The sequence below is a fragment of the Sapajus apella genome, unplaced genomic scaffold, assembly GCF_009761245.1.
Source record: "Sapajus apella isolate SASKATOON/1434 unplaced genomic scaffold, GSC_monkey_1.0 scaffold3, whole genome shotgun sequence".
Classification (NCBI taxonomy): domain Eukaryota; kingdom Metazoa; phylum Chordata; class Mammalia; order Primates; family Cebidae; genus Sapajus; species Sapajus apella.
In genome coordinates, this window is record NW_022436943.1 from 49,299,460 (window position 1) to 49,323,593 (window position 24,134).

General features: G+C 38.7%; 1 long non-coding RNA gene across 2 annotated transcripts in view; it reads right to left on the bottom strand.

Annotated features, from left to right (window-relative positions):
- Positions 1–292: 292 nt before the first annotated feature.
- LOC116533539 overlaps positions 293–24,134 on the bottom strand; it is a 43,821-nt gene continuing 19,979 nt past the window's right edge. The window contains exon 3 of one of the 2 annotated variants that reach the window (XR_004261339.1): positions 293–648. This is a non-coding gene — a long non-coding RNA (uncharacterized LOC116533539). Of the gene's footprint in view, positions 649–20,471; positions 22,965–24,134 lie in introns of those variants that run through there. The other variant, XR_004261340.1, reaches the window with a different exon arrangement.

Sequence of the window (24,134 nt, forward strand, 5' to 3'; positions counted from 1 at the left end):
GAATGTTGGTTTCCAGGGTTTTCAGGGAGAGGAAAATTAGAGTTGGTATTTAGTGGTTATAGAATTTCAGTTTTACAAGATGAAAATGTTCTAGAGCTCTGTTGCAAAACAATATGAATATACTTAACACTACAGAACTATATACTTAAAAATGATGAAGAGGGTAAAATTTACGCCATCTATATTTTATCACAATTTTAACAATTGTTTATGTAAGGATAACACCTTCCCTGTAGGGCATAGCAATCCTTTGTTTTAAAGGTGTCTGAAGAGAAGTGAAGAGGGACTCTGTGTGGCCACTGTAATGGAAGCCAGGTACTTACACTAATTCCAGTCTTAGTAAGTCCCGTGTTCTCTGTGGATCTTTCCCCTCCAAGGTCCATCTTTAAAGTATGGGTGCCAGATCCAAGCGAAACATTCTAATCTGGCCTGCGATGTGACCTGGGCAATAAGGATTTTTGAAAGCTCCTTGGAGCTTGAATTGTAGCCAGGACTGTAGGTCATTGGTTGGATCAGTGATTTGTCACTTGTCGAAGGTTAAACATGATCTTCTTGAGGGTCTTGTCAAACTACATATGCCGAAGTCTCCGCCATTCTCTTCCTCACTGTCCCGGGTAATTCTGATTACCACCGTCTCCTCTCCCTCAACTAATATGAGAAATATACCATTAGAAAGCCATTTTCAGAGAAAATATGTTCATGAACCTCAGTTGCAGGAGCTTGAGTTCATTGTCAGCTGGGTTTGTACATGATCAAGGTCCTTACTGAGATTGGTAAAACAGTCACAGTTTAGGCTGTACGTGTACACATAGCCCACCTATCTTTTTTAATCTGCAGAGTCAGTCAAAGCTTAGAGGTAAAATATAGCACTGATGCTTAAAATCAAACTGCTGAATGATAACAAAACTTCACTATTTTGTTTAGAAATTAAGTTTGACAGGCTATGAATAATTTAGAAGATGATCGGAAGAACAAAGGAATAAAATTTTGTTTTAAGTTCAACATTTCTGTGGGGGTATTAAGCCCTGCCAAAGGTTTTTTTCCTTAACTTCCTAAAAATCAGTGGTGTCAGAGGGAACTTGAATCCTGGAGGATTGTAGCTGTAGTGTCAGAGTGTGCTTTGTATAAAATAATTCCAAGTGGAAACAATTTTCTACATATTTAGTCATTGTAAGCCAGTTTAGATACCCATGAGATCAGAAATTTGGCAGTACAGGAGACAGGGAACTTGCCAACTTAATGTTGTTTAATATTAATTAAATTTAATATAAACCAGTTATATGTTTTTCACATATTCCCAGGCAGAATGCCAGAGAAGAAGAAATCAATCTATATTCATATTATACACAAAGTATATCATCAAAATTTATTCTTAATTATACATTCACATTATGTAATATATATTATCATATCTTCTAATTTTCTGAACATTTCTAGAATAACTGAAAAGGAGAAATGGATTACCAAATCAATAATTTTCATGAAATAGAAAAATTTACTTGTATACTGACACAAGTATTATTCATACAAGTACAAATTCTCTGTACATTATGAAGAAGGCTAAATAATGCTACATGCCCTGCACAATAAGCACTCAGGAGTGGGAGCAATTCATGTTGCCCAGAATTTTGTGAGACAATATGGAAAAGATGATTACTTAACTGTGTTTTAAAGCATTTCTAAGACTATCCAACACCATTGGGAAACACTATTACTGAGCTGGTGCTACCTTGGAAAGGTATCCAGTAACACTTAGAGAGCAAAGGGAGGATATCAATCTTGGTGGATAGTCACTGCATCAAAGCTTTGATCGCTTTTAGGATGATGATCACACCTTACACATGTAATAGAACTATCATTGTTCCTTTGTCCTCTGGTACAAGTATGTGATATTTACAACAGGGCGAGAAGTCTCCAATTTCGACTTAGTATCCCAATTTCTGTTATAGTTGGTCTTTCTAATATTTAGGTGATTAATAATTAATGAAATATATAGAAAATTAGGCTTCTCAGCATTGGCTTTAATGTAGCAGAAACACTGGCTGTACATAAGGGAGAGAGTGGAAAAAGTTGTGGCTACAGGGTCATAGAAACTAGGTCCGTAATCCTTGTCATGTTCTAAACTCACCCCACAGACCTCATATTTTGTTAGATTTCAGATAGGAGATAAATCTGTACTTCACAAGCCAGAATTGTTAATAAATTCAGTGGGGAGTTTTGAAAATATAAAGATTCTCAAGAATGATTAGCCCACAATTTAGGCATGAAGTAAGCCCTAGGAGTGTGCATTTATAAAAATCGTCCAGAAGAGATTGCTGCTTCCAACCAAGATAGAATAGCAGAAACTATGTTTACTCTCCTACAGAAACTAAAAACTAGACAAAACACATGGCACAATGATTTTTAAAACATTAAGTATCAGACAAACAGAAGGCAATAACTCCTGGGAGATACAAAACAAATGAGGTGAGCCCTGCAATTATTTCAGGTAACTGCTTTGAGAGAATTTCCGGGTTGTAGTGTTGGTGGGAGGGATCCAGGTTGAGCCTGGTGGTCTCCGTGGACTGGGGAAATTGACTTGGGAATCCAAGGAAGCCAAAGTAGCTAGAGTTTACAGGGTGAAGTACCGGAGAAGAGAAAGCAGTGCACAGAAAAGAGTCTGAAAAACTGCAGAGTTCTTCCTCTAGTCTTCATCTGAGTACCGATCAGTTAGTTGCACACACGTAGAAAACTACACAATGACAAGAAAAAAGACAACATCAACTTTTGATTAAAACTCTCAGCAAACCAGAATAAAAAAGAAAACACACTCAACTTATTAAAAGATATTTATGATAATTTATAGCTAATGTTATACTTAAAATGGAAAAATTATGTTTCTTTAAAATCAGAAACAAGAAAGGATTATCTGCTCTCATCCTTTCTATTCGATGTTGTGCTGGACATTCTAACTAGTGCAATTAGGTAAGAAAAAGAAAAAAAAATGCATCCAGATTGAAAATGGTGAAGTAAATTTGTCTTTACTTGCAGGTGACCTCATTTTCTAAGTAGATAATCCCATGGAGTTTATATAAGAGTTATTCGAACTAATAATCAGGTTTAGCAAAGTTGCAAGATGGAAGATTAACATACAAAATTCAATTGTATTTAAATATCTTAGCAATAAATATTTAGAAATCGAAATAAATGTCATTATTAATAGCATATAAACATGAAATACTTATGAGCAGCAGGTGGGAAAGGAGAATGTAAAATCCAAGTATATAATAATTAATATTCTTAAAATTTGAGCAGCACTTTCTACTAACTGTGTAGATACTGGATGTTAGTGGTGAGTGGTGAGGATTAAATGAGATAAAAGCATGCACAGAAAATGAAGAAAAAAGTATCACACTTATATTAGGAATTTTGTAATGCTAGTAAAAAAAATATGTGGTTTTCAAGCACCCTCTTCCCCCAAGTCATGTTTTCTTTTAGAATTTGGAATAGTAGAAGCATTTCTTTTGGGAGAATAATGCAAGCTGTGCGATTTGTTCTATTTCCATTGTGCTGTGGTTAGATAGATACTCAGAACCAATTATGAATTATAGTCAATAATTCTAAAATACCTATCAATTTTATAAACGAGGTATCTTTCCTTTGGTGCTAGTTTTTTGTTTCAATTAACTTTCTTATAAACTGTTGATAAAAACTCTACATAACTAAACACTATATAAAACACATGACACAATGATTTTTAAAACATTAAATATCAGACAACAGAAGGCAATAACTCCTGAGAGATGCAAAACAAATGAGGTAAGCCTATTTTTTATTGAGAAGAGAGAAATAAATAAATAATGTGTGTATGTACGTACATTATAAATAATTGTATGTAATTATGTATGTATATGTATATATATGTGTGTATATTTTTTATATACATATACATATATACGTACATGGAAAACCCTAGCTACATATTTATTCACACTCACTCAATAAACATATAGGAACTACTGAGGTAGATTTTATAGAATCCCTACCTGGATGGAAACTAGCCTCATTGTTGTACAATCACCCAGCATTTGTGAGTGTGTGTGTGTGTATGTGAGTCTATCTTGTGTGTCTGTGTACCTTGATTCCATTGAATCTCAGTCTTTAGGGACTTTGGGTTGAAAGAAAATCCATCCTTTTTTGGCCAAGGAGGATGAGGCGTTAGTTAATTAAATTCCGCGTAGGCATTTTTCCTGATGCAATAATACTAAATCCAGGGATAAGTTGTCTTGGCAACTGCTTTGTTACTAACGTGCTTTTTAGGATTGTGAATAAACATGTTTGAGAATGTAAATCACCAGCTGAGGTTCAACAGATTTTTTTCTCTTGTTCTACCAAAGAAACTGGACACTAATTGATAATACGGTACACTTCCATTTATGTTTGAATAATGCAGCAACATTTACAGCTCAGTCTTTGGATGATTACATATATTATTCATGCTTTCAAAATGTAATGAAGATACATACTTAATATCAGTTTTCCAATTCAACTTTATAACCAAGCTCAGAGATGGTTATAGTTTTTGGCAGAGATTTTTAATTTTCTGCAAATGCTTTCTTGGGATTCACAAAACAGCTTCAAGCATAAACATGTTTAGCTTGGGGGAAGGGAGGGGCAAAAACAATGCAAATGCGATGACATACATATGCAAAAATTATTCTGGTGATGAATCTGGCAAAAATTTGACTATAGTTCTTTTTCTCTAGTAATTTATTTTTAATTAAAAAAATATCTTTTAGCATTCAATGCACTGGAAAAATTGGCGAGAGAGTCAATTTCTTAACTATCCATTTTGTGGCCAGCTAATGTGCACTAATGTCCTTTCTTAACACTAAAATACTATGTACCGATAGAAATATTTTTGCTAGATAATAAAGTAGTACTCACTTACAGAGGCTTCATATTGAGTTCTTCACAGAAACCTAGGGTATTACACAATTATGCAAGAGTGAAAGCGGCCTAAGATCATTTTGTCTGAATACTTCACCTTATAGAAGGGGGTATTGAGATTCAGATAAACCATAAATATCCTAACCCTATTGTTAACTACGATCAGGCCATGTGTTCTCCCATGTAACAGCATGACATCCTTCTCTGAACATATTTCTGGCTAAAACAACCCCTTCATAATATTTTTTCTTCCTTATAGAGATAAAATGGTATAGTTTAAAAATATGGGCTTCTGAGTTATATAGATGTTGTTTTAAATTTGGATTACATTAAAAACAACAACAACAACTAACTTCTATAATCTTGATGCTCATATAATTCTTATGATCAGGTAGTGAGTTCCCTCTTTATAAAATACATGGAAGGTTTCTACCAGCTGGAACTTATAAAGATGACAAAGGGCCAAAAAATTCCATAGAGAGCTTCAACAGTAGACTCAATCAAGCAGAAGAGAGAATCAATGAACTCAAAGGCAGGTCATTTGAAATTACCCGGTCAGAGGAACAAAGAGGAAAAGAAAAAAGAGTGGAGAAAGCCTGTAGGAATTTAGGACACCATCAAGCGAAACAATAAAGATGACAAAGGAAATTTGTGAGACACTGATCCCACTCTGCCATGAGAACTTTACAAGGTGTGCAACACATGGTTATAGTCAATAGCTCTACAGAACAAAATGTGTTTAACAATTGCTTTTCATTTAGTGCCCACTGGTGAACAGTTTCATTTTGGGTTGCTAAGGAAGAGGCTGCTGGCTTGTTCTGTCTGAATCTTTTTCTCTGTGACCCATTTTGCTCTTTATCTATGTAGCTTATTGCGCAACAAAACCCTGCTCTTCAGTTCTTTATATGTCACAGTTTTAAAAGCCTGCAAGATACTACAGCTCTCTCTCTCTAGCACAATGGGCTTAACTCTTTTTTTAAGCCCAGCACTTCTGAAGTATATGGTATGTTTCTTCAAAGAGAGTCACTTATGAGGGCAATCCTGTCCAGTAGAACTTTGATGGAAATATTCTGTGTCTGCGCCAACCAGTATTGTAGCTACTAGCCTCATGTGACTATTGAGCATTTGACATATGCCTAAAGTGACAGAGGAGCTGAATGTTTAATTTTACTTAATGTAAATTTAAGTTTAAATAGCCGTATGAATAGAGGTCACTATGTTGTACAGTGCAGATCTAGAAACTGAGTGGAGAGAGACGGGGAGCCTGCTTCTCTATCTCCCTTTCTTCCCACTTTCCTCAACTCTTTCTTTCTACATCAAGTTTTTTCTCTGCATGATAAAGTAATCCAGGCCAAATAGCTTTCCTAATATTATTCCAAGGAAGCACATGTGCTTTTTAATGGAATCCTTTTGGGGACAGTCTAAACTGGAAAAAAAAAAAAAAAAAAAGAATTTCAAGCTCTATAGAATCCTGGTAGGGAAAATCCTTTAAGGTTAAAGTGGTTATCTTGTGTCCTCCAACCACACCTGTGGATAGTTATTCACTGCCAGTTTAGAACACAGGCCTAGTTAAGCATCACCATTGCTATTGATGTTGATATTTCTTGATCTGCTATAGTAATATCTTATCTTCTTTATATAATCTGATACATGTTTTAAGACAAATAGCTTTTGCTATTTTATTTTCTTTTGGAGAAAGGGTCTCACTCTGTTGCCAGTCTGGAGTGCAGTGGTGTGATATCATAGCTCACTGCAGCCTTGAGCTCCTGGTCTCAAGTGATCCTTTGGCTGTGTCCTCCCAAAGTGCCAGAATTACAGGCCTGAGCCACCTGGATGAAACTGACATAGTATAGATATTGTTCCCCTCCAATCTCATGTCAAAATATAAGCCCCAATGTTGGAGATGGGGCTGGGTGGGAGGTGATTGGATCATGGGTATGGATTTCCCTCTTGGTGCTGTCATCATGAAAGTGTGTTCTCATGAGATCTGGTTGTTTGAAAGAGTATAGCACCTCCCTCCCTCTCTCTCTTGCTCCTATTTCAGTCATGTGATATGCCTACTTCCACTTCACTTTCTGCCATGATTGTAAGTTTCCTGCAGCTCCCTAGAAGCCAAGCAGATGCCAGCATCATGCTTCCTGTACAGCCTTCAGAAACATAAGCTAATTAAATCTCTTTTCTTTATAAATTACCCAGTTTCAGGTATTTCTTTACAGGAATACAAGAACACACTAATACAGATTCTGTTGTTAAAACAGGTAACAATTTCATTTTTCAGGCTCTGCTCATCTATTTCTAGTCCTCCATTCCCAAGAGTTATATAAATACAGATAGCACTTGCACCACAATAATTTCTTTAAATCTTGTGCTCATTCATTGCAGGAACACCACACTTCCTTCTAGTAGTACTGCAGGAAAACAAAAAGAAACAAGATGAATACATGTATTCATTTTCTGGGGTAAAGCCCTTAGGAAGTTTTCCTAGTTGCAGGAGAAATTTCTGTTTCGTGCCTGGTGTCTGGCTTGGAGACTTTTTGGGGAGGAAATTTTTGTATCTTAGCTCCTGAAGTCACATTCTTTAACAGTGTGTGTATGTGTGTGTGTGTGTATGTGTGTGTGTGTGTGTGTGTCTGTGTCTGTGTGGAGACAGGGTCTCATTATACTGCTCAAGTCAGTCTTGAATCTTGGCCTCAAGTGATCTTTCTACCCTGGACTTCTCTTGAACATGGATATTTGAACGCATGACCTGTCATCATTGGAGCCCAGCTCTGTTACATTAAGATTTGGCTTTGTAGACCACAGCTGGCTCATCACTCAGTGAAGTAAGAATCAAAGGTCAGAGCCTTCTTGATAGCAGAGTACAGAGCTATTGTCTGAACCTTTAGTCCAATAAATTACACCCTAAAATGGTGCCCAAATATAACTCACTGTGTGGTGAATACACTGGTCCATTCCGCAATGTTCCCAACTCCTCTTAGCTGACTAAAATATCCTTTATATACTTTTTTTTTTTCTGAGGTGTGCATAGTCTGATTTTTTACACCTTGATAAAATCCTTCACATCTAGAGTGGTGTGGTACCAAAATAATTTGTGGCCCACTGATCACTCACACCAATAAGCAATTTGATCAATAAGCTGAACATGTAAAGAAAATTGTAGTGCAGTTAAGAAAACTAATCTCCACTCATTAAATTAATATTTTGGTGTTTTAGAACCTCTGTCTGGGTACATTTTTTCATTTAACAGCAATAAAAATTATGAGTGAGTTTTCATTATTAGCCTTCTTTGTAGATGAGGAAATCAAAGCTTAGGGAGTTTAAGTAAATTCTGTAAGACTTCACAGCATGTAGTGGTAAAGTTGGCACACAAATCCAGGTCTATCTGGCCCCAGTTATGACTTATCACACATTTAGTCCAGTTGAAAAAGCAGATGTATGTGAATAATGTAATTCATACATGATATTTAGACTCCAGGTGCCTTTACCAGTGAGTCTAATCTATTTATTAGAGCCAACTTGGCAAGACTTGGAAATTAAGATATTTGTCTAAATTAGTTTGTGTCTTTGAAGAAAATGTATTTCTTTAACATTATCACAAAGTGCAATTTTTCATGAAGTAAGAATTTCTCTCAACCAATTCGTCCTCATTATCAAGTTAAAAATGGATACGCTTGTGTATACATGTATTGGGTATCTTGTTTTCCATATACACACATATAAGTCCAGTCTTGAAATCTGACATTTGTTCCTGAATTTTTCCTCTTAGTATGGAAAGGAATTTTATTTTCTCAAGATACTGGTTTAAAACATTGGTTTTCTATTTGACTTTATCTAGCAGTTTGCCATATGGCTTTGACTAAGACAATTAATTCCTGGGGCCTCTGGCTGTCCTCCAAAAAATGGGAATGACAGCTGTATTATTGTTTATATATATATATATATACACACATATATATATATATATATATATTTTTTTTTTCATGGAAGTAAAGACTTCTAAGTGGATTTCAAAAACATTTATTTTAAATTCTGGGGTACACGTGCAGAAGGTGCAGGTTTGTTATAAAGGCAAATATGTGCCATGATGGTTTGTTACACCTGTCCACCCATCATCTAGGTGTTAAGCCATGCATGCGTAAGCTATTTTTCCTGGTGCTCTCCCTCCCCCAATCTCCCTGAGAGGCCCTTGTATGTGGTGTCCCCCTCCCTGTGTCCATGTGTTCTCAATGTTCAGCTCCCACTTATGAGTGAGAGCATGTGGGGTTTGGTTTTCTGTTCCTGTGTTAGTTTGCTGAGGATGATGGCTCCCATTACAAGCCGATTTGACATAACCAGTTCTTTGTCCTTTAGTACCTTGTCCTCTTGTGGCCTCTGTCACTTGCAGTTCAACAGGGATAAGTCAACCCTGTTTATGTAAACTCCACACCATACCTGCTGTTTATGTCTGCATCTGTAGCACTCTCTTCATGGAGCATCCAGCACTCTCTTTTCCTTGTAAATATTTATTTTCCAGATATATCAGAATATATATAACAAGGAAAACCTAAGGCCATCTGAGATATACCTGTTTTAAGGCAGCTGATGTAAGTGTCGCTGCAGAGTGCCACAAGGTGGCAGCGTCTCAGAACATTAGGCCAGCGGAAGTCCTGCATCCTGGTGTTGGCAGTTGAAATGGCCTTCACAGCTCAGTTATACTGAGATAATATGGTCAAGTCAGCCGAGATGATGCTACTGGTAGGTCCACTAGCCAGCAGTCTAGAAAACCGCTTTTTGACAGTATTTTCTAAAAAGCAGTAGCAACATCATTCTTCCATTTTAGAGTGCTTTATTCAGAAAAAAAAAAAAAAAAAAACAAAAAAACGCTTTCAGAATGCTTTATTTCACTTAAGAATGTAAAACCTACACTGGTGGGGGAAAAAAAGGAAGGAGCGGACTCTTCCTTGTATTTTCCTGTCATTCAAAGTCACTGATTCTCAACCTTGACTTTACATTAGAATATCTTGGGAAACTTTTCAATCACTCTCTGGGACAGGGGCCCAGAGATTAATTTTTGAAAGCACTCTAAGTGATTCTAAAGTGCATTCAGGGTTGAGACTCATCTTTTCAGTTCCTCTCCAACCATTCATTCATTCACTCACCATTTATTGCATACTTCCTCATGTCAGCTTTGAGCAAGGAAATGGTGATGATGTAAAATGAGATTCTACAATTGCCCCCAAAGACCTTGCAAGTTAGTAATTCAATTTAATGGAAGTCAATTCAGCAAACATTTATCAAGCTCCTAGAACATGACAGGTGCTATGCTAGACACTGAAACGGCAGAGATGAGAGCAATTCCAGCTGCCTAGCACTTATATTCTAGTGGGCAGTGTGTATGACTGAGTATCAGATGAGGCAGAATATGATATTATTCGTATTTTACCTTTCTGTAATATTTGACAGTAACACAAAACATTTTAACCAACTTATATAACTTGAAGCTATATAATTCAATAATTCTTGAGATTTGCAAGCAGCTAGATATCATTATCTGAAGTTCAGAGAGGAGCCTAACATGTTTTGCCAATGTGAAGCAGAATAAGTCACCATATCCAAGTCTAGGGACTCTGTGGCAAGTGCTTACTGCCTCATGTATGCTAGGTATGGGGCTCAGAAAAGGGTGGTTGATTTTGAATGCAGAAGTGAAGGCGTGTGTCTCAGGGTATGTTTGTGCATTTGTCTTGGAGATTTTATTTCTGAGACAGTGAGTAGAAGATCATTTTTGTCTACACATTTTCTAAGACACTTCCTCCATCTAATCAAAGGCTTTTCTGGTCCAGTCTTAATGTATGTATTATTTCTTTCTTTCTTTTTTTTTTTTTTCAATTTTCAATTTAAATTTATTAAAGAATTTGATTTTTGCAAAAGGATTGTGGGGCAGAATCTGTCTAGATTCTAACAATTACCTCCCTGACATCTGACATGACAGCCATTTATCTTACTACGAAGCTATCCAAAGTGCTCAGCTCAGTTTTCATAAAGTCAGCACTTTCCACTCTCTTTTTAGATCAGTTTGTGTAACTTAAATTAACTTAATACAACTACAAGATTAACCATTGGCTTGAGCAGGCTGGGGAATAAATATAATTGCCCTTAGTGTACTTCCCAGCTAGTGGGAGCAGGCATGTTGGGCAGCCAGCAACCTGGCATGGGTGCTGGCCCCCCACATGTTGCAGAGGGAATGGGGAGTGTTAGTTAATCTGGGTAGCCAGGTAAAGGGAGACTGGTTAAAAGCATTTTGCAAAACTTGGCAACCACTATTAATATTAGTCCCCGACTATGAACTCAAACCTTCCATGCCCACTAATCCATAATCCTCAATTATAAGAAAGATTTATTTATTTATTTATTTATTTATTTAATTGCATTTTAGGTTTTGGGGTACATGTGAAGAACATGCAAAGTTGTTGCATAGGTACACACGTGGCAGTGTGATTTGCTGCCTTCCTCCCCATCACCTACATCTGGCATTTCTCCCCTTGCTATCTCTCCCTGGGTATATATCCAAAGGATTACAAATCACCTACTATAAGGACACGTGCACACGAATGTTCATTGCAGCACTGTTTACAATAGAAAAGACCTGGAACCAACCCAAATGCCCATCGACGATAGACTGGATAGGGAAAATGTAGCACATATACACCATGGAATATTATGCAGCCATCAAAAACGATGAGTTTGGGTCCTTTGTAGGGACATGGATGAACCTGTAAACCATCATTCTCAGCAAACTGACAGAAGAGCAGAAGATCAAATACCACATGTTCTCACTCATAGGCGGGTGTTGAACAATGAGAACACATGGACACAGGGAGGGGAGCACTACACACTGGGGTCAGTTGGGGGGAAATAGGGGAGGGACGGTGGGGGATGTATGTATTCTTTCTATATGCTCTCCTAACTTTCACCAAAATGATGATCTCTAAAATTGCTCTGGATGTCTATTTTTGTGAAGAGAAAACTGAAAATATTTAGTTCTATAAGCAGATCTAGTTGTCATCAGCTTCTGTCAATCACAGAGAGCATTAGTTAGGGGAATGAAAATTAGTTCAAATGTATGTAAAGAAGCCATACAGGTCTCATTTTTGTTTTCAAAGATCTCTATTCTTTCAGCTAATAGAGTGTTAAGCCAAATACCATCTGGATTAGGACTGGCACATGAGATAGTTGACCATGAACATGTTTTAAGAATTAGCCTTACAGCAGATCTGGAGAGTTGACTCTTGAGGGAGTCAAGTGTGGGTGAATACCTTCCCTGTGTGGAGAACCAAAATGATATGAGCACCCTTCAGGGTCAGTAAGCTTAGGAAGCTATTCCTGGGTAGCTTGTAGGTTTTATGTTCCCGTAATAGCAGAGAATCCACTCAGTGGTTGACTTCTAGATGATCCATGACCTCTCTATTATACAGAAGACTCTTACCAAATATCCTACCCAGTCACTGTGGAATTGTCTATCCTTTCCCTAAATGCTCAGCTTTATTAGGACTTTCAGATTTAGGTGCCATCGCCTAAGAGAAGCATGAATCAATTGGAATATATCCAGCAGAAAACATTCAGATGATGACAAATGTGAACATCATTTTACAGAACGATTGAGGAACTGTGAAGTTTTCAGCTGAAGCAGCAGCAATGCAGAAATGCAAATGGAAGCACAATAAAGTCAAATATGCAAACATCTGTTTGTGCAAGAGGGGTTACACTTGTTCTGTCCAGTTCCAGAGAGAAGGAAAATGACTAGAGGTGGAAGTGACAAGGGGGAAGATTCCATGCTATCCTGAGATGGAAGAACATTAGAATTGTGCAGAAGAGGCAGTTGCTTCACAAACTCCCTGTTTTCAGAAGTGTTCAAGAATGTTATATTAAGAATATGGAAGTCCAGCAGACAAGTCCCATCAGCAGCAGGAGGCAGCAGTCCTGGGAATTTAGGAGTGATCTGAGAAATTTTTCTTTGAAAGAGGGCCCATGAGTTAGAATAGAATGGCCTTGGCCTTATGCCAATAGGGAATGCTTTGAGGACTCCAGCTGGCCCTGTTTTGGGTCCTGAAATCCTTTCATTAGTCATTTTTCTAGTTAGTAAGTCTTTGAAGGCCTCAAAGACAAACCTGAAAGCAGTTCTTTATCCAGGGGCTGAAACTGATCACTGCTTAGGCCAACAGTTAGGACTTAGGAGAGGGGACTCTGGCAGATTTGGCCCAAACTAACAAACATAGGTAGGGCTCATATGAAGCCTGAGGAGGAGAAGATTCTAAAACTATGAGCTTTGGGTGCCAAGTACTCATAGCTTGGGCCTAGTTGTCACTCCTGTGATCGGGAAGCTCACCTTTAGAAAGAGATGCATTAGACTTTCATCATGGGGAGTCTGGAAGTTTAACTTAAAGAAATGATGACTCAGAAGTGTGAGTGGGCATATGAGAAAGGCCTATTGGGTAGAATAGGGGTTAGATTCTCTCCACCCAGCACTAGAGGGAGGAAAATCACCAAGAGTGGACATGTTGAGAGGACCATGTTTTAGTATAATCAATAACTGGAGGGACTTTAGAACTACTGAGCAGTGGAAACAGCTGCTTTATCCTAAGTCCTGTCTGTAGAGATGTTTAGGAACCAGTTGTCACTTCAGGGAAGAGGAGCCATCATTCATTCATCTTTCGTCCTTATTGAAGTAAGAGTTGAGATTAAATAAACTCTAATGATGTGTACGAAGTTGGATAAAATGTATTTTCCTGAAATTTTGTGAAACTACAAAACACTTTATTTATTCAACATTCCTGGATGCCCTAAAAAGGATAGTTCTCCTCCACCTGTATCTAATAGTTCTGATTACACTGTCTGTGCCAGAAGACACTGTTATCTCAGGTGAGGGCAGAGACTATGTATTTATTTTTCTCTGAATCCCTACCTCATAGGACATTGTCTGCTATAGAGTAAGTATAAAGCAAATGTTTGTTGAGTGAATGTCAAATTAATTTTGTTAATTATATGGTTCAAACATGGACTGAGTCTCTTCTGTGTGTAAGGCATGCCTACCCAAAATATATTTATAGCTAACATTTATCAAATTCTTGTTATTGGCTAGGTGCCAGGGTTTCATACACTGACTCATTCAATCTCTACAACTAACCCTCTTAAAAATATCAAGTAGATGCTATCACTATACCCTTTTAACTAACAAGGAAACTGAGGCATACGGAGGCCAAGCAGCCCTCCTTCCGATGTTTACACAGAGAGTACCTACGTGATACAAGATTTAAATTTAGTTTGTGTGACTCCAAAGCCAACACAGTTCATTATTACAGTGTACTCTCAGTAAAGGAGCGATCATTAATAGGGTAAAATATTTTTAAAATATAGCTAACAATTATTGCATGCTTTCTATATGCCAGTCCTAAGCATTTGTTCATGTATCCCTCACATTAGCCTCACAGTGTAGGTGCTATTATTCTGCCCGTTTTACAGATAACACATAGAGTGTAGGATTTTTGGATCGGGGCTTATCAGACTGTAAAACTTATTCTCTGAATTTTGTGCGATCTTCTTCCATTGTGAGGGGACTGAAGAAATAAGTATCCCCCAAAATGAAAGGGGAGAAGGACACTGAAGGAGCAAAAACATTTTTGGGGATACTGAAGGAACAAGCCATGACTCCTCTTCTATGAAGTGTGTGTGTTACTTTAACATTTGTATTTGGATTTGACCTGCTACTGGATCTCGGCTCATCCAACACTTTATTAGGATATTACCATTCCAAATGTTTGTTATGCATGCCTTCTGGATATTGATCAGCAATGAGTTCAGAGGCAGGTTAGAGGTGATAAGGAAGCTCACCCTAAAAGCAGGATTATTGAAAGAACAAAAAATTTAGGATAAAATGGAAATGGGTTCTGGGCGAGGCTCACCATTTTGTTAGCTATGAAACTAGCTAATAAAATCCCTTATTTGCAGGCCACTTAACCTCTGCATGTCCTAGTTCCAACATCTATAACATGGTGTGGAGGGAGTAATTATACCCCTTTATAGTGTTGCCGTAAAGTGGAAAGGATACAACACACATAAAACACTGAACTTGGTGCCTAACACATGCTGCCCTCACGTATCCCTACTCCTTCTCATCTTGTCCTTCTCCTTTCTCTTCTCCCTCCGTCTTTTTCTCTTCATTCTCTCCTTCCTTCTTCTCCATTTCTCATTAAAACTTGTGACTTTTTAAATGGGAAGAATCAGGTGTATTGTAAGACAAATGGAGTTAGGTGGAGAAAAACTTGTCATGCCTCATTTTATGATGTAACCTAACTTTGCTTTATGAAATTAAGTCTACCTCAAATGGGCATCAGAGCCTCAGAATCCCACAGAATGTGGCCCCTGACTCAGAGCTGGAAGAACTCAACCAGATAGATGGGCAGACTTAGGTTGTCTTGGGCCTGGAACTTATACAAATTTTGGACCCTCTTTAGGTAAAAGAATACAAAATTAGACACAAATGAGATTTTGTCAGAAATCTTTAATGTAGGTTAAGTCACATAAGAGATAATTCACTCCTTTAAAAATATCTTCACCTAATCAAAATCAATCATACTTCTAACATAATTCCAGATCTCATATATTAAGTTGAAATCAACAGCTGTGAATCATATTATAATATAACGAGCATGGCTTTGTGGAAAGAGGCATAGCTTCCCTCTCCCCCCAGTGGTTTTGCATATTTGAGATCGAAAGCCTGCTTACTGAGAAGAAGAGAAAAGGGCTAATAAATGCAATAGTGCATGTGTGCCTGCAACATCAGTTTGGTATGGGGAATTCTCAAGGACAGCCAGGATATAAGCCATGGCAGGAAATCAGGAGGAAGCCAGGAGTTCACCACATTAACCTTATACATCACCTGGGCAAGTCACTCATTAAGAAACAATCTGCCTCTCTTGGCCTGGGAATCCCTCCTGAGTGCTTCTAGGTTGTGAGTATCAAATTTTTCTTTAGCGATGCTGAGCAGAAGAGGATTTTCCATTCATCTTTTGGCCTTCCCTTCTCCCTCTCTCAATGAGGACTTGTGCTGCCTCCTGCCGGAGTGTTGTAGGGAAGATTAATTAGCTAATATTGGTTAAGGGCCTTTGATGATGACTGCTAAGTGTTTGCACCATGTAATTGCCATTTTTTCGAAGGAAATGCCCATATAGTTACTAATTAGGCATTGTTGAAGCACCTCATGGCCTATTATTTTACAGTTGTCTTGTAATTAACTGGCATCGGTACCATTTCAAATGACATTTATTGCCCATTTCCCTGGTTTAATTTTTGGAAATTTTATGAGAAGCCTGGGCATTGTTTCTTATTCACCACAACTTGAATAATTAACAATGTAAATATGGCTTTGGGTGGTGATATTGTCAACAACGAGAGTTCTTTAGAGATTTTAATTAAGAACACTACTGCCATACTTTATGTGAAAGTTTATTATGGTGCCTAAGCACTCTAAGTGATCCTTCATTGTGGACTGTGGCTCATGTCTGAGTGTTTGTGTCCGTGTGTGTGTGCTTGCGTGAATGCGTAATTTTTATGACAAATGGTATAATATGAGATATGAGAACAACAGCAAAGTCCTCCTTTGCCTTGCCATTCTCAAAGGCACAAACTGGAGAAGTTGATTAATTATGTTTTTGCCATTTTCTTTCTATAACCTAGAGACTTGAATTAGCTCAAATCAAACATCACTTGTTAAATGTCTACTATAGTATCAGTTATTGGACTAGACGTGTTTTATGATTTCTTTAATCTTTACAGTAAGTCAATGAGGTCTCTCACGATGACAAAGTGAAGATTCAGAGAGGTTAGGTAAAATGTCCAGAGCCACATAGGTAGTAATAGATGAAAGTAGAGGTCAAATTCAAGTCAGTCACACTCTGAAGCCTGGGCCCTTTCCACTCTATCTTTCAAGCAAAATTACAGAGCTTTCTACTTGGAAATGAGTCTTGGTTACTCCAAAAGCCAAGTCGTGCCTTCTCCAGGAAGTCTTGAAAGATAATGTATGTAAGTGCATCCTCTCACCTGTACACTGATTTTACTTCCTGATGCTTCTCATAGTTTGACTTTTATTTAAGCTGTGTGCCAGTGGGAAGGAAAATATAATGTGATACTTAGAAAAGCATGGACTTTGGAGACAACTGGAATGTATTTCTTATTCTGCCTCTTCCTATCCGAGTCAGTTTGGACAAAATTCAGCACAGCTTAAGCTTCATGTTGTTGATGTGAAGACAAGGAAGAGCACGTATGGAAAGTTCTCAGAATGTGTCATGGTAAATGGAAAGCACACAATACATAGTGACTGCTTGGATGGATAAAAACAAAATAAGTGAAGGAATGCATGGCAGTGACCTTTGCTCATTTGTAGGCTCACCTCCCCAAAATTGCACTCTGTGTCAGTTCAAAATGTGATTTAAAAAATATAAAAATGAATCCCATAAAGACGTGAGAAAGACAAGTATATCTGACTGAGTTCCAGGCTGCCCCACTGTAGTAGAAAAACCTGACTAGATCACACTGATCAGAATGATGTATACAAGTTTTTAAAAATAATTGCCACTAAGACTAGAATATGTTGATTATTAATGAGCTGAAATATATGGATCTATTGTGTTTTGACTTCTTCCAACCTATTTCATTAATGAGGTAGAATGATGGAGACCAACAGGAGACCTAGACTTGAAATCACAGGACTCTTATCAGAATTTCGGTTCCAGTTCCACCACGTGTCATTATCTATGTGATCTCTGTACTCAATAAGCAGTGAATTTCATAGAACTGCCAGGACTCCAGGAAGCCGATTCTGAATTTGAAATTTATTTGTGTAAAGTTTACTGGGGGCGTTTTCTGGAGCAGCACCTGTAAGGGGGCCAGAGAAGCAGGATTGGGTCATAGTGGTTGCAGGTGACTTTCCAGGCATTTCTGGAGTTGGAATAACCCTTCAGAGCTGAATTGAAGAAAGAATGCCAAGACTTTGAAGCCTTGTAGACTGTCCCCACGACAAGGGTGTAGCATTAGACAAAGCAGTCCTTTTTGGCCAAGAGAGGACATTTCCTGAGAAGAAACTTGGCTGTGAGATATCAACAACCCATACTCGCAGCAGCTGTGGGCAGGAGTTTCTTAGTTCTGGAATCTGAGTGGAGCACTACAGCATCCACTACAGTCGTGAAAGAAGGTTTTGAACTCAGGAAACATGACCCCTCGTGACTTCACTATGATTTCTTTTTTTGCAACTCAATGACTATTATCATTTTCACTTTGCAGGTGAAAATATAGAAGCTCAGAGCTAAGTAACTTGCCTAATATGCCAAGAGATTGTAGGTCCCATAATATACCACTAATGCTCTTGTGCTTTCCCTAGGACCATGTATCTGTCTACTTTGATAGCAAATGAAAAGTCACTCAATAGATTGTTAAATTGTTCAACATTTAATAGTTTGCTAAATATTAGAAAATGAAAGGGGATTATGTGTGTATATGCTTGCATGCCATGTTTTAGAACAGGCAGATAGATATTAGCTGTTTCCCCCAGATGGTGGAATTGCTCAGGACTTCGGAGAAGTAGCAACAGAAAGCCATTATAACACACTTCATATCAAGCAGGTTTTGCGAGTCAAGTAATTGCTTGTAAACATAATACCATGAATAAAACCTGATATATATTTTTTGGACTTCACAAAATAATTCCATATTATTTCTGCAAGTATTTTTTGTGTATCTCTGAAGTTATGATGTACTCACTAGGGATACTGAGGTAAATGGAGCTTATAGATTGGTGACAGTGTTGTGTTGGATTTGGACTTCAGTACTGCAAGAGATTTCTGCAGATACGGTCACCCAGAGAATATTATAAACAGACAGAATAGTCTTAAAACTCAGCCCACTCCATCATCCCGAATCTGAAGTAGAAGAAAGAGAAGGAGGGAGAGGATTTACTGAAAGCAATAACTTATTTGCTCCAGCCTGGAAAATGTCCTACAATCTATGGAGCTGTACTAACTTGTGAATGGACCTCAATGACAATGTAAATCCCTGCTGAGTTAGTTGGCATAATCGTCAGCCTACCCACTCACAGGATGCCAGCTTCTGGGCCACAGGAGCTCATGGAGGCACAGTAGCACCGTGAGACTTGTCTTCATAACAGGACTGGTCCAGGCATCCATTCTTCCCTCCTCATAGACCCCATCTGCCGTGGGAAGTTAGTCTTCACTCTAACCATCTCCATTTTCTTAATATTTGCTCTTATCAGCCTGGGCCACCTCAGGATGTGTGTGTCTATCTAAAGGCACAAGCGGTTCTCCCAGGCCTCTCCCAACTAAAATGTGAGAGCAGTCCAGCAGAACACTGTGTTTGCAAGTAGAATGATGTGGACACGAGTCATGATTCCCTCACTTTGCAACCAGTAGGCTACTCAGCTTCTCTGGGCTCTGATTTCTTCATCTGCAAAATGAAGGTTGGATGAGGAATAATAATATTTCATAATTGTGAGGAGCAAATGAGAATATTTGTGTTTTTTAGAAGGAATTGTATAAAAGTTCCATATGAATAATGATGCTGAGCTGGATGGGTGTGCAGATGCATTTAGCTTGGGAAAAAGATAAGCCTTTACTTGGAGGAAAAGGCAGAATCACAGCTGTTGAATTTGTTTTAAAATGAATACAAGACACCTTTGTAAGCCACACTGACAAATAAGTCAACCCCACTCCTCATGTGCTGGCTGACAACTTGCACCCCACTGCATCCTGTTTCCCTTGTTTAAATTCAGTAAAGGTCAGAGCAAACAGTCACCCGCGGCAATTCTAGAAACCTGTTTTCTCCTATCCACTGCACATCTCAACCCATCACTTTAGAATAACATAGTCAGATGCAATTAGCCCCAGACTATTCAGTTACGCAACAGGTTTCCATATGTCATGAAGCATCGTACTTGTGAGACCACAAGGGTGCTGCACACACAGAATGGCCTTTTCCTCTGCTTTGCACTTTCAGCAAATAACACTTGAAGTCAGGTTGTCATGATAGTCTAGATGTAACATATCTAATTCCAGTAATTTAGAACTTTCCTTGAATCTGAAATTGCTCGGGACCCATCACTGAGTGTCTGTTTTGATTTCCCTGGAGGTTGAGAAGGGGATGCTTTTCTAGGTTTCTGAGAAAACACATCCTTCTTGGGCCTTCACTTCCCTGCACAAGCTATTCTTTTTGCTATCAATATGTTTCCTTCTTATCTTAGTTGGCAAATTCAGAACACAAACTTCAAATTAGCCTCAGGTGGAACTCACCTGTGGTTTTCCTGAAGTTTGCAAAAGCGGAGAGAGTCACAGCCGTGTCCTTTGTTCAAAACCCTTCTAAGTACATCAGTTCCAATTTCCAATTCTGCAATTACTTGTTTAAATATCTTCCTTTTCTGTAGACTGTGAAGTCTTTGAAGAATGGCACTGAATTTTGTTCATCTTTTTGATTCAGAACACTTAGCATGGAATGAGCTCAAATTCTAAATTGAATAGATGAAGAAATATACAAATAGAGACTGTTTTCAAATGCTTATTTTCAATGGAAATATTTAACTCATTGTCTTCTGGTGAGGTGACATTAATTTTTTAAACACCATGCAAACTTATGCTGGCTATTTTTCCAGGAATAAAACATGGAAAATTATACCAGAAAGATGACGTTTCTTCAGTTTCTCCTTTCTCCACTGTGGGTAATTTTATTATTTTTTAAAAATTTCTGTTTTAGCTATGGGTTGCTATAACCTGCATAATTATTTAGTGGACTAATAGGCTTATTTAATGATAAGCCCGGTCTGATATGCAGGATAATGTCTTAGAGCTGTCACAGCTGAGGTGGGAGGAAGATATAGCTCAAGATGAATGGTTGAATTCAGATTCAATTGTCACTCTTTGGGCATCTGCTAAGGATTGGCTATGGTGCTGAAAACATCACCTACATTATCTTAATGATCAGTTGACACTGGCACTCCCGTTGTGCAGGTGTAGAAAGGAAGGCTCATAGAAGTGATTTAATTTGATAGAGATGACTCAGCTATTAAGCATATGCTGAATCCAGGAATCTAGTTTCACACGGACTGGAGATGGGCTGGGATTCAGAGAGTTCAAGGGAGTGCTTAGCCAGTGGATGTGTCTCCAAGACAGCCAAGTCCCTGCCAACCCTGAGGTTTGTGATCTGTGTGGCTTGTTGAGGACCTCTACTGGCAGAACTTCCTGGGCTGGTGAAACGCAGTGAGGTTGGAGATTGGGAGGAAGAAGGGCAAAGGATCTGAGTTTGAGTATTAGTCTAGTCACTTATTAGATACGTTAGGTGTTTCTTGCTTCATGCCACTGCTCTGTCTATGTCCTTCCATGGCTCCCCAGTGCTCTTTGCACAGAGATCGTGACTCTGTCCATTGCTGCATGGCCTGCCGCTCCTTGCCACTCCAGCCTCAACTCATTCCGTACCCTGCTCCCTGCCTTGGGGCTGGCCTTACCAGGAGGCTTCAGAGCCTGCCCTCTCTTGCCTTTGCAAGTGCCATTTATACCACCTAGAATTATCTTCTCATCTTTTTTCTTGTGCCACCTTAAAAAAAAAAAAGCCTTTTCATCTTTCAGCTCTCAATCCAAGCACCTGTTTCTCAAGCCAAGCCCTTCTGCTGCTCCAGGGCCAGCTCAGCTTCCTTTGTGAGTCCCTGATATTGACCTGTCTTCCTTTCCTTCAGCGCACCTCACCTGCTTTGCAGGTAGCATTCACTAATGGATTAGGTGATTAATACTGGCCTTTCCTTTTAGACTGGAATCTCCATAAGCGCAGAAACAGCACAGCACGGCCCGCACAGATCAAGTTATCTACTCACAGACGGCTACTCTCCAAACATCCACTTGCTCTCTCTGAGTCTCAGATAGTCTCCACTCTGTATGAAACTAGACTATGGTAGCTGGAAAATCAAACTTTGTGATTCGCTTTTTAAAAAAAACTATCAGAGTACAAACTCAGTTCATATCTACAAACTCTAATGGGTCCAATGACTACTAGTGAATGAATGGAGAAGGAAGGCGTAGACACAGCTGGTCTTATCAATGCTTAGCTGTCTGCAAGGCTTGAGCTTCAGAGTGCTTGCTCTTTTGCAGGTTTCTGACCTCTGGAGAATTCCAGGGCTTGTCTACCTATCTAATTAGGAGCCCATGTTCATAGTAAAATTGATTCTTCATGTAGTATGGGGTTGAGGGATTGGTAAAAGCATTGACTTTGGAGCCAGACTGCCTAGAGTCTACCGCTGATTAGCTCTGTGAATTTAAGTGACTTAACCTGTCTCTGACTTAGTTTTGCCATCTGTAAAGTGGGGGCTCTCACAGTATTTATGTTGTACTGTTGCTGTGAAGATTAAATAATTTATATTTATTTTATAAAGTGTTTACAATAGTTCCTGACATACAGTGCATGCTATATAAGTAATTTCTGTTAGTTTTATTTCTTCAGGAGATAGGACATGCTATGTCTTCTCCAGTGCCAGTGCCTAGAACCACTTCCTTCCTAGGCATCCTCCCATGTCCCCAGTAGCTGTAGCTGTTTCTGCCTCCCTTTTGAGTTGCTAAAATTTGAGTGTCTTACTCTTAATCTGAATTGTCTTAGGGCAATATGGGTTATTTTTTCCCTCTGTCTTTTTCATTGCAAAAGCTTAGTTCTCCACTAGTGGGAAAGAGTCCTATTGTCTCAGTTATACCTGGGCTCTACCCCACAAAAATTTGACTCACCAGATGCAATCAGGCAACAGGAACTTATGCTGGAGAGGTAACAGAGCTTGGGAAAGGTGGCTTTTGCTGGCATGAGTCAACACAGATCAGCTCCCCTGTGCTAAGCGGAGCTGCAGTTTGCACTATGAGTCTGTGCGCTCACTCACTTTCCCCTGGCTCACCTCTCGGTGGGCCCCCTGGCTGGCGAGCTGGCACGAGACAAACAGGAATGCTAAGGAAATGCCTTTCCAAGATGGGCTGCTGGGGAATTTAAACACAGAACTAGTTATTAAGGTTCTCTAACGGCATAAGAGAGTTGAGACTAGAGTCTGAGCTGGCAGAGAATGGTGTCTGGTATGGAGAACAGAATTCAGGCTGTACCAAGTAAGACGTCAGTGACCTTAGGGAAAGTCCCTTCCTCTCTGTGGCCCTCCCCATGTGTTAAGGGAAAAGTTCATTCATCCATTCAACACATATTTATTGAGCTTCTACTGTGTTCTAGGCACTGCTGGACTGATGAACTCTCAGATGTATTATGTTGAAATCACTTTGTGAAATACATGACTCAAAGCTCAAATACGGTGAACTTGGGGACAGGAGCAGATGGGCTGCATTGTCTTAATCTGTGTAATCAGCTCATGGCAGAAAGCGTGGTGCATAATATGAGCTCTGGAAATATTTGGTGTTCTTTAAAAAATTTCTATTGTTGGCTTTCTTTCTAAAATGTTTGTATACTATTTTATTGATATAGTTTTTCATATTGATTATTTTCTTCCTTCTATTTACTTTGGGTTTACATTGTTCTTCTTTTTCCAACCTTTGAAGGTGGCAACATGAACCACTCTTTCTTAGTCTTTGATTTTTATAAGGTTGTAAAATTTTCCCTGGCACTGCTTTAGTTGTGAATAATTTTTTTTATTTGCTGTGTTTTTATTATGATCATTTCAAATATTTTAACGTCCTTTGTGATTTCTTTTTCAACCTATGTGGTATTTGAAAGTGTGTTGTTTGATTTCCAAATATTTGAGTTTCTTGTTTTTAGTTGCTGAATTCTAATGTATTTCCTTTGTACTCAGAAACACAGTTGGCAGGCACAGTGGTATTTCCTGTGAGCTCTAGAAGGGATTGGCTCTGTGTATGTACAGGTCAGCTCTGGGCCAAGGATCCACTGAGATTTCTCCATATAGCATTCTGAGGACTCTTGTCTGAATAGTGCCCTTCTCTTTGCTAATCTGCCCTGCAAATTCCAGTTGCAATCACAGCCCTCAACTTTGATCTCTGCCACCCTAGCTCAGCAACACTGCTGTGCATTCCTTCGCCTCCATCTCCTTGTGACATGCGGATCCCTGAAAGTTCCCCATGGCAGAAAGTTGAGAAAACATTGAGCTCACCATGTGTGTTTGCTTTTTTGCTAGCATTACAGTTCTCCTC